Here is a 12,624-nt window from a genome sequence, read left to right on the forward strand (position 1 = left end):
CCCGATGACGGATAGATATACTCTGGGCCCTCTCGGTGGAATGTCGTCCGATTAGCTTGCAAGCATATGATTGGATCATAAGAGATGACATACCACGGTACGAGTAAAGAGTACTTGTCGGTAACGAGGTTGAACAAGGTATGGAGATACCGATGATCGAACCTCGGACAAGTAAAATATCGCGAGACAAAGGGAATCGGCATCGTATGTAAATGGTTCAATCGATCACTAAGTCATCGTTGAATATGTGGGAGCCATTATGGATCTCCAGATCCCGCTATTGGTTATTGCTCGGAGAGGAGTCTCGACCATGTCTGCATAGTTCGCGAACCGTAGGGTGACACGCTTAAGGTTCGATGTCGCATAAGTAGATTCGGAATGTGAGATGGAGACCGAAGTTTGTTCGGAGTCTCGGATGAGATCCAGGACATCACGAGGAGGTACGGAATGGTCCGGAGAATAAGATTCATATATGGGAAGTTATTTTCCGGGGTTCGGAAAAAGTTTCGGTGTTTGACCGAAGCTTCTAGAAGGTTCTAGAGGGCCACCGGTGGGCCCACCACCCCGGGAGGGACCACATGGGCCAAGGGAGTGCAGCCTGGCCTAATGGGCCAGGGGCACCTAGCCCTCAAGGCCCAGCCGGCCAGCCCCCTAGGGATAAGATCAAATCCCGGAGGATAAGATCAAATCCCCAAAATCGAGGGAGCAATTTTGGAAGGGGAAGCAAACTTGGAAGGGGATGATTTCTGATCCCCCTTTCCTTCGTGCGCTGGTGGGGCCCAAGGGGCTGCCTTGGCCGCCCCTCCCTCTATAAATAGAGGAGAGGGGCAGCCGGCCACTTGCCCCTACACACCAAAGTCCGCCGCCCCCTCTCTCCTCCACCGCAAGTCTGCTCCGGCTTGGCGAAGCCCTGCAGCTTTTCTCCTCCACCACCACCACCACGCCGTCGTGCTGCTGGGATTCCGAGGGGATCTACCACACCTCCGCTGCCCGCTGGAACGGGGAGAGGACGGGCTTCATCGACACCGTACGCACGACCGAGTACGGAAGTGCTTGCCGGATTGCGGCACGGAACGATCGTCTACACCAACAACGAGATTAATCTCGTAGGCTTTGGAATCTTCGAGGGTTAGTCTCATCTCCATCTCGTTGCTTCGATCTTGTAGATTAGATCTTGGGTGTTCCATAGATTAGATCTATTGGTTTTATTCGTCTTGCGGTAGGAAATTTTTTGTTTTCTATGCTACGAACTCCATCAAGTTATGCTTCAGTTTAGATTGTTTTATTCTTACGATTTCTCTATGAACTTTTCCTCTTAGTAAATATTCGGATCGTGTTGATGCTTGATGCACGTGGTTCAGATGATTAATGGTTTTTTCTTCTGTATGCAGAGAAGGAAAAGGATAAAGGACATGCTCTGGCCTTATAGAATCTGGTATCCAACCAAGGTATTTTACCTATCCCGATAAGAAGCCCGACGTGGAAAATTGGTATTGTCTGTAACCTCAATTGTTAAAAATTGAGCCAGCGTACGAAGACTGGAGAGCCTAAGCAAGAGGACCAAGAGGTATATTTCCTGAAGCCCGCACTTGCATTTGTTTTTTCAAGCATTATGTATAAGCTAGAGTTTTTTGGGCTCATGTGCCTGTATGCAGAAATTTATCCTTGTTATTTTGCCGGCCAGTGTCTGAGACGCTCCATGCTTTTGGCTGCACAGATAGTTAGGAGATTCCTATACTGATGTCGCGTTTCTATGCCCTGGCATCAAAATTGAAAATAATGCATTTGCCTTTTGTAAATTTTACGGCACAGGATGTTGTGGAAGATGAGCTGCTGAAGGCATCATTAGTGCGAACGACGATCGATGGATCTCGAGACAGAAGCCAACAAAGCTGGTACTGACGAGGGCATGCAGGTTGCACCTGAACCATATTTACTTATTAACAGTCTCTACTGCTATTTAGTAGATTAACATTGTATTGTACCATTTAGTTGTTAATCACACACATTGTTAGTGGATGTTGTCTAAAAATAGTTCCAGGGAATATTGAATTAGCTATTTTTTATATCCATGTGCAGTGGTGGTATCTCGTGTGGCTTGAACTCTCAGTATATGTATTTACCAATTTTATGCATTTCTATGTGTTTCTAGGCTCTGTGCAATAGGCTCCGCTGAAATCTCATTGTCATAGTCATTCTAATGTACAAGTACCTATAGTTGACTGGACTAAAACTGATTGCAATGAGCAGAAGTGGTACTGACACAGATTCTGTAAGAATATGAATTTTCATTTCTATGTATTTAGTCATTTACTCATGGTTAATACACTCTACTAATATACCATCTAATTGGTTCAGTTGTGTTATTTGATTTAATCTCCTGTGAACAAGTATTCAAAAAATATTTATGCGTAGTTTTGCTATGTTTGTAATTTAGCTAATTGTTTTGGCAATCATCAGTAAGCAATTTTTATGTGGTGGCTTGTTGGTGCTAATTAATTCGTTTGATCTTACCAGCAGGAACCGTGTTTCGCTACATCATATCTTGCTTGATGGAACTTTGCATGCACACTGACCATGGAACTCACTCATGGTAAGTGGGAACTGGATACCGTGCATTCAAAAGGTTATTGTGTGGTTATATTTAGATATATTTTATAAATTTCATGTTGGCTTGTGCTAATATGTATTATATTGAGTTATTGGCATTCTAATATGATTTTCAGATATTTTGAGTCATGCTAATATGCTAATTGGATCTTTGGTTGTATTCAATATGGTTGTTGACTTGTTACAATATTTCAGAGATCTAGCAGTGTAAAATAAAGTATATGGAAATCTGAAGTCGCAGATTTTTGGTAGTTGCAGTGCGGATATTTGGAGACCTCTTGATTTGTGTTTTGAACCCGACCCTGATTAAAAAATCTGGTCCAAAATTATGTGGTGTACGATATTTCAATTTATTATGAGGGTGCTTAAATTAAATAGTTTGCAGCTATCTATTTTTCTGTTCTATGATAAAAACATTTGTGAATTATGTTCTATGATATGTAGGCCAGTATATAGACGCTTAGCACACTATCTAATTAGTTTTGAGTTATCTGTTTTCCTCTCTATGCTTTGTAGACCAGTATACAAGTGCTTAATACTACATATAACCATGTGGTAAACTAATTGTTCCTCCACCAAAATGTGGTTGATTCTAACTATATATTAACCTAAAGTTTTTTTAATGTGGACTCCATCCGATTAAACAGTAGATTGTTTTTGCATGATTGTCAGATAACCCATGGTGGAAGTTAAATGTGTGCATATGATGTCTATATACATCGAAAGCTCCAGGGTCCACCTTCAGTCATTATCTTTTCCCTGAATTTCAGTTTCTGGACATCTTCAAAAAGTAAGCATATAGTCCAGAGCTTCTTGACTCTTGTCTTTCATAGTTTTACTCAAGCCTGAACATATAATACAACTTATGAATGCAAATATGTGCAGTTTTAAATATACAGTATATATATAGTGCAGATGCTCCTCTTTCCATTTTTATCCTTCATGTGTAATATCGTGATTTTTTGTTCATCTTTGAACCTTACTAGAGATCTATCAAGAACTACAGATTCATACTCGCACTTTGCGATTTTGTTCTTTTTTTCTTAGGATGTCATTTCCTTTGCTAATTCTGGGTGTAGTAGTACAGGTTTACTCACTATCCCCGTCTCACCTCTCTTTATGTCTATTTTGTTCAGATGCGTGAAGGCTTGGTTGCAACAGATTTCTTTTTTCAAATTTGATTGTCAAACTCATGGATTTTGCTGTGATCGTGAAACCTGTAGGAATTGGCATCGAGATGGCTTGTGCCGTGATCTACGACTTGCTGCCTGCTCCCATTGGTCAAGTGCTTATGTACTATATCTAAGTTAATGCTTTAGTTACTATATCTACCATACAAATTTACAAGTGGAAATTTCCTACTATTCAGGTGGAAGTGCCATACTCACATGACACCTGAAGATGCTGCACCACATCTAGAGATAAGCTATGCCCATTTTCAAGCGACGAAAGTGGTAGCAGGGAACAACCGAGTGAGGGCGGAAGCTGGATTGTAGTTCTCACCGGTTAGCACAAATATCCATCTTTGGGCTTACAATTGGACGTGCCATGGACTGTAAATATTGTTCAGAAATAACTAGGCTACAATACTCTTCTGCAAAAAATACAATTAGAAGTTGAATTAGTCAAAATTTCATTGTATGAAGGCATAGCTTGAGATATAAGAGGCGTCACAGTGGCTCAAACACAAAAACATATTGCCCAGGACAGAAAAAAGAATTGTCCACTATGAAACTGTTAAGGAACTAAATGTACTGATATGACCTTGTGCCTGCTAAAAATGTACTTGTGAAGTTAGCTTATGGCTACTAAGAATAGCACAACATGGCATAGAAGCCTGTTAGTCTGATGTGTCTGAATTAGTCTGATGCTTATTTCTACAATTACACGTGCCATGGACTGTAAATTTATATTTGTATGGTTAATTAGTCTGATGTGTCTGAATTTTGAATTTTGCAGCTACCTAGAAGATTGCTGATGGTCCCTCAAGCAAGGACTGGAGAGGTGGAAGTGCTGCTAGCTTCAACATCAGTCTCAGCAGGACTATAGCTGCAAAGATTAGTATAATCCAGTTTGTCTTTTCTTTTATTGTTGTACATCATAATTTGCAATCTGGCTACTTCAGGGTACATAGGCACTCTTTAAAGGTTCTAATAGGAACCAGGCAAGTTATTTTAGTCTGGTTGGAAGGTGAGAATAACTCTTGCTCGTGACTCAGTTTTGTATATACACAATTAATTTATCTTAAACAAGACATAATTATTGGTTTTGATTTGAGGATGTTAAAGATATTGGGTGCTTTATATTCAGATTCAACCCAACAATCCATCTTTATGTTGGATTCCTAAACCAAATCATGGGATAATTACCTGAGAAAATGTGCAAAATCACACGGACTACTATAGTTCCTCGTGGATATTAAAGAGGAAAATTGGGACCTAATGTTGATAGTGGTTATTGGTGATGAGGGAAATGAAAGAAGGCTGCAATGGAGTTTGTAGTAGGTATCCCAATCATTGCCTATACAGATTGATGTGGGTGTGCAGCTTGGTCAAAATATTTTATTCCCTTAATGAAGCAAGTTTCCTCGAAAAATAATGATTCATCGCTTTGCCTCTTATGGTACATTTTTTAATATTTGGATATTGTATGATCAGAGTGAAACAGACCTGCAGTTCAGTTATAGCTACTCTGTAAAATGTAATGTGTGTGTTAAAATGTTTATACTTCAGCTTGGGTAAGATCTAGCAATTTATTGCCTCTCAAATGTTTATGGTCTTGAAGTACTTATCTAATTGTGTTTGAACACTACAAGAATGTCACATAGTTATGTCTTTTCATTCATTAGTCTTCAACCATCGAGCAAAAATTCAAACTTTGCTAGGCCTTCTAGGGCGAGCTTACCTCTAACTTCATGTCCTATCAATCATCTTGGTGGAGTGAATCTGCAAGGCACCTATTATGAAATATATCGAATTATATGAATTATCAGCAGCAAAAAATGATACGTTACATGTAGGCTTTCTTGGTGAATACCTTAGTTTAACTGATGTGTTACTTCTTATAATTTTCAGTAGCAAGTGTGTCACGTATTTGCATATGCCATTATGAGTCATCTTTTCCATTTGACTTCTTACTTTTTATGAATCTTCTACTATGTGTCTGCATTTAAGACTGGCCATAACACTTACATGTGTGCAGTTATGCCATTCTGATACCGCCTTTTCTTTGCTTAATGCTCCAGCGCATTGTCTCTGTATTGCAGAAATAGTTTGATTGTTATAGGCTAATTCAATATGGTCTGACCTAACGGTTGACCATAATTAATTTATCTCAATCCTTTGTTTCTAGGTAGATATAAATCACGACATTGATCATGTGATGAGTTCATGTTTGTCTTGCATGAGAAGAACAAGCTGATTGTTGCATTATAAACATATAATTTATTTGCCTTCTCTAAAATATTTACTTTGCTTTGTAAAGTTTCAGTCCAGAAATATAACAGTTAATGTCAGTAATGTACATAATAAAATCCAATATTTGCCAGATTTTAGTTATCCTGTTTTATAGTTCTGTCATACTCTTGATTCTGTGTTGTCCATTGCTTTAACTTGTTTCTCATAAAAGATTATTCAGCCTTCTGTGGAAACTGCAGTGGATGCTGCTACAACCTCCATTTGTCTTAGGACCAGCACTGCTGCCAAGAAACCAAAGCAGTGGCTGGTCTGCATGCATAAGGTACAACCTAATTACTTTGTGTATAGGCGTTTCTGCTCTCTCATACTGCTGTTGTCTTGCAATAGTTTTGTTCCTATATCGTTCCTTTCTTTAACATGACTCTTTTTGTTTTCTGATATAGTAACTTCAGCCATTTCTCTATCATACCAGTACATTATAATGATATTTTGTTCTTTTTACTGTTTAGCAGGCCATTTTCTGTACAACTTTATCTTCATGGATGGTTCTTGTTACGGGCTTGGCTCACAGGCCCAGGTGAAGAGCTTATCAGTATTTTAATAATGCTCGCTACCTCAACATTTGCTGGTATTCAGCGCGCCTTCCTTACTACATCGTTGAGATGATCTCACCACCTTGACGCATGCTACTACTTCATGTGGGTTCTCTGCTAAGCTGTCAAGCTGATGTGATGCCTTTACTACCTACCTATAAACTGCTGTTGGACTTGTATTCTCTGCTGCAGCAGCGACCTGATGTGTAGCTGTGTAAATAGCTATGTAGAAAGCTATTTTGTGTAAGTGCACGCTGCTCTATAAGCATGCTTTTATAAGTAGATCCTTTGTGACCATCGTTCAGCCAGATCCTATGCCCAGAATATGGGCTGAACTTCATCTGCACTTTGTCAACTTCTATGGATGGCATGAATTATTGCCCAGGAAGACTTTGTGTCGATATGCTTTGATTTCCATCAGTTTCTCCTCTACAATAGTGGTATTGCTTATTTTGGTATTTTGTAGTAATTGTGATAAATCATACATGTCCTAGGCTTACATTTTGGACATGTGCCTTGCTGCTAGAACATGCTTATTTATTTGTAGAACCTTGCCCATGTATGGGGTGCACATGGTATGGGATATACAGTCGGTTTCAGAGTTCTAATAATATGCTAATATCATTAGAATTTGTATTTGTGCTTTTTTTGCCATGGAATCTGAACTGTAAGAAGAGAAAAGGGAATCATCAGAAGCATGCTTCCCTGTAACAACGCAAACTCATTAATCCACAGATGCGTACAATGTTTCATGAGATTTCTCAAGGCCTCTATGGCATGCTTCAACCCACCTGATACAATAAAAATTGATTGGTATGTGGAACTCGAGAGACAGATTGTAATTTACTGAAAAGAAATTATGCTGCCCGTTAATTGTCAGTGGAAGCGATCCTGTGTAACCTACTTCGAGTCTAAAATAGAATTACAAAAATACCAGATTAAACAAACATCCCAAGTAGAACGAGTCGTAATAAAAACGGCAAGAAACTATTTAGGTAACGTGTCTTCCACGATCATTGTTACATGTAAGAATTATGACAACCTAATTACATACACCTATAGATTCTTGGCATACTATCTCTTGGACTGCTTCGTCGAGGGTCTTTCGTGTCGTAAATGAAACACTGCCAAGAAAGGTTAATATCAGAATTCAAGTGTTGGTGCTTTTTCGGTATGTTTAAGGTTACCATTTAGGAACATCAACCGACATCAAGAAGTATGAGCGTTATATCGACTGGCAAAATAGGAGTGTTCCATCGATTATTATCATGTATACAACATGAACATTTTGTGAAACTGCAATGGATCCGGAGGAAGGAAAAATTATGCCAGTCAGAGTGATGGACTGCTATAACTGGAAGCACGCGATTAGAAAATTTCCACGAAATCATTAGAGAGCTTTCAACCATTCCTAATATACATGATAATAATAGTCTTAGATGAACCTATACCTATTTCTATCTATCTATGTTGGAATTTATGTTATGGGTAGCTAACCAGGGACCAATCATGAGAATCACGGTATAAAGTCAATAAATCTCAATCCAACATTTACAATTATAATATTGTCTCGCTTTTGACTTGCGTCGGGGCGCAACGAAATGAAGCGCAAAGGTTCTTTGCAATTTTCAAAAAAAAAAAAGAACAGAATCCTGTAAACCATGTGATGTATGATTGGATGTAGTATAGTGACGTATATTGAAATGTAAAGTTCACTTTTCATAGATTGTATAGATGTCTGCAAGATATTAAAGCAGTTAAATTTTGGGCAAATTCTTAATACTAAAATAGGCTAAAATTTATTTTTAAATTCTGACTTGATTCTGTCATTTGCGCGATAGCGCAACAGGTCATCTAGTCTCTTAAAGAAGCCAAAAAGCGCCATGTGAGAGGAGATCTTCCAGGATTTTTTTTTTTTTTTTTGAAACGGGCAAAAAAGCTTTTGCCTTATATTAATATAGGAGAAGTAAACAAGGGGTGGCCGAGGCCAAAAGAAAAAGAGAGCAAAACAGGGGGTAACACAAAACCCCCCCTAAGAAGGCCACATAAAAGAAGGATCAGTCTAAGAGAACTGCAAGGCCTTTTGCGCCGGCGAGGACCCAATCCTTGCCCTCCTCCCTTATTTTGTGCATGATCACCGAGGGTAAGGAGGATTTGTTGTTGAAAACTCGCTCATTCCGCTCCTTCCAAATCTCCCAGGAGATGAGCATGGAGACTACTCCTCTAGTGTTGAGCCTATATCATTCGGGTAAAGCCAAGCGAAGGGCCAACTTAGGGGTCTATAGCGCGGTATTAGCACCAGTGTGCTGAAAAACAATAGTGAGTAGTATTTAGTACTTCGTGTAGGTGTAGGAGGCGCCGGGAAAATGAGAGTCTCGAGCTTGTGCCGATACGCTGACCACTAGCGTAGGAGGTGTTTCCCTAGGTGTACTGCCAGGATCCACTGAATAATATTGTGGAAATGGAACCAAGGCATTTTTACTTCATTTAGGCCTTTGTCAAGCCGGTGAGTGCATCACACCATATTTGCGGACAAAATGTTCACATATACCCGTGCACCAACAACGTCTTGACTTGATGGATCACAAACAGCAATTAACGCATTAGCTGGAAACAATGGAGTCCGAGAAAAGACCACAAAAGAAACGGGCATTTGCTCGTCGACGGCTTGTTGCTTCACCAGAGATTGTCCGGCCGCCCGGTCATGAGGAAGTATAAGCTTTGCTTGTTTAGTCATGTCTGTGCGTCATTCATCATGGGCCTTCTCTGAACAAACTGCATTCACCATCATTGGATGTAAAATAAACTCTGTTTCATCTCGAGGCCTTTTACGGTATGGGACCCGAAAACATTGATCGTTCGGTCAACAGATCCAGTGGTCCAGTACTACGATCAATACTATAGTTGATTTGAGAAATAGTATTTTTTCAACCAAGGGCAGAGTCGGCATACACAAAAGCACGGACCCATCTAACAAAGGAAACCTTCCTTTCCTTAACATTTTTTGTAATAGCTACTTTATTTTATCCTTTTACAGACAGTTCATATCGTGGGAACATAAATTTTCATTGGTCACGGTAAGAGCTTTAACTAGAGCTGATTCTAATCATACTCCAATACTTATTGATTCAGTGGTGAAAGCACACCTGGGTAACCAAGCAAAATTCTCTTTTTAGCTACATTGAATGCGACAAGAGGGTTTTTTTTTTACATGATAGTAAAGGAGTGGAATTCAGTTATAGGTGGAGCTATCCCCATGGAGATTTGGTTAAATAAATTAAGACACTTAAGAAGATTCCTTAAGGATTGGGCAAAAAATCAAAGTGGTACGTACAAAAGAGAAAAAGAGAGACTTTTAAATATCATTGAAAGGCTTGACTTGAAAGCGGAAACTACTTTGCTGAATACAAATGAAAAGAAGGAATTAAAAAAGACCAACGATATTTTGAATAAATTAAGAAGAGAAGAGAGTCTAAATGGGCCCAAAGGGCGAAAGTTAAACATATTTAAGAAGGGGAAAATAATACAAGGTATGTCTACCTAATAGCAAATGGTAAACACCGAAAAAAGAAAATATTTCAATTAGAACAGCAAGAGGGAACTATTGTTGGGGAAGATAATTTGAAGGTGTATATTACTGAATTCTACAAGAAATTATTTGGCGCACCGGCACCAACCAACATTTCTCTAGTTGTAGAGGAATTTCAGGATATTACACAGATTTCACCATTGGAGAATGAGATCTTGGCAGCGCCTTTTACTGAAAAGGAGGTGTTCAAGGCAATTTCTCAGATGGAACTGAATAAAGCTCCTGGACCATATGGTTTTCCAGCTGAGTTTTATCAAAAAATTTGGGAAGTAATAAAGAAGGATTTGATGGCCTTGTTTTCTCAGTTCAGTAATGGGGACTTGCCCCTTTACAAACTAAATTTTGGTGTTATTACTTTACTACCCAAGAAGGAGAATGATGTTCAAATTCAACAATACAGATCTATATGTTTGCTAAATGTTTGTTTTAAGATATTTACTAAAGTTGGCACGAATCGCATCTCGGGGATTGCCCCAAGAGTCATTAAACCAACCCAATCTGCTTTTATGCCAGGTAGAAGGGGTAATTGTACTCCATGAAACAATCCATGAGCTCCATACTAAAAAAATGGATGGAGTATTATTTAAAATCGATTTTGAAAAAGCCTATGATAAGATTAAATGGCCTTTTTTTTGCAACAAACTCTGAGGATGAAGGGCTTTGCTCCAGAATGGGGAAGATGAGTGCAACAGTTTGTCCAAGGGGGTAGTGTTGGTGTAAAGGTGAATGATGATATTGGTCATTATTTTCAGACAAAGAAAGTTCTAAGGCAAGGGGACCCTTTATCCCCAATGATTTTTAATATTGTAGTGGATATGCTTGCCATCTTAATTGAAAGAGCAAAAGAGGATGGTCAAGTTGGGGGGTTAATTCCGCATTTAGTTGAGGGAGGACTCTCTATATTACAATATGCAGATGATACTATCCTATTCCTGGAACATGACTTTGATAAAGCGGTTAATATGAAATTAATTTTATGCCTTTTTGAAGAGTTATCGGGGCTTAAGATTAATTTTCATAAGAGTGAGATTTTTTGTTTTGGAAAGACGGAAGAGGCTCAGTATAAGCACATCTTTGGATGTGATGCTGGACAAAAAAAAACTCAAGACTTAGATTGGTATCTGGTAGAAACACGGTTTGAGAGTAAATTAGGATGCTGGAAAGGGAAGTTACTATCCTATGGTGATAGGTTAGTTCTTATTAATTCAGTGTTAACTAGCTTACCGATGTTTATGCTGTCTTTCCTACAAATACCTGTTGGGGTAAGAAAACGTTTGGACTTCTATAGATCCAGATTCTTTTGGCAGTCCAATGAAAAAAAAATGCCTTACAAAATGGAATATTGTGTGCCGACCCAAAGATCAAGGGGGTTTAGCTATAGAGGTACTCGAAATCAAAAACAGATGCTTATTTTGTAAATGGCTCTTTAAACTTCTTAACAAATGGTTCTTGAGTAATAAATTTTTGTTAACTAAAGATAATCTAGCTAAACGTCATTGGAATGGGTGTACAAAATGTGTTTTCTGTGGGCAACAGGAGACCATTCAACACCTTTTTATTGAATGTCCGTTAGCTAAACTCTTATGGCGTACGGTTAATTTCACTTATGATCTTCCACCTCCCACCAATATTACCAATATGTTTGGTAATTGGTTAAATGGAGTAGATAGACAATCTAAGGCGTTTATCCGGATTGGGGTTTCTGCTTTATGTTGATCTATTTGGAGGGTCAGAAATGATATAATTTTTAATAAAAAAGTCTCTTTTCATTTCTTGCAGGTTATTCACATGGTGTCCCATTGGGTCCAGCTTTGGGCTCTACTTTCCCCGGAGGGACTGCGGGATACCATGGCTTCTGGATGCACACGGCTCCTGATGGTCGCTTGATACGTCTCCAACGTATCGATAATTTCTTGTGTTCCATGCCACATTATTGATGTTATCTACATGTTTTATGCACACTTTATGTCATATTCGTGCATTTTCTGGAACTAACCTATTAACAAGATGCCGAAGTGCCGATTCTTGTTTTACTGCTGTTTTTGGTTTCAGAAATCCTAGTAAAGAAATATTCTCGGAATTGGACGAAATAAAAGCCCAGAGGCCTATTTTCTCACGAAGCTTCCAGAAGACCGAAGACGAGACGAAGAGGGGCCACGGGGGAGCCAAACCCTAGGGCGGCGCGGCCCCCCCCTTGGCCGCGCGGCCCTATGGTGTGGGCCCCCCGTGCTGCCTCTCGACTTGCCCTTCCGCCTACAAATAGCCTCCGTGACGAAACCCCCAGTACCGAGAGCCACGATACGGAAAACATTGCGAGACGCCGTCGCCGCCGATCCCATCTCGGGGGATCCAGGAGATCGCCTCCGGCACCCTGCCGGAGAGGGGAATCATCTCCCGGAGGACTCTACGCCGCCAT

The sequence above is a fragment of the Lolium rigidum genome, chromosome 3 (assembly GCF_022539505.1).
Source record: "Lolium rigidum isolate FL_2022 chromosome 3, APGP_CSIRO_Lrig_0.1, whole genome shotgun sequence".
Classification (NCBI taxonomy): Eukaryota; Viridiplantae; Streptophyta; class Magnoliopsida; order Poales; family Poaceae; genus Lolium; species Lolium rigidum.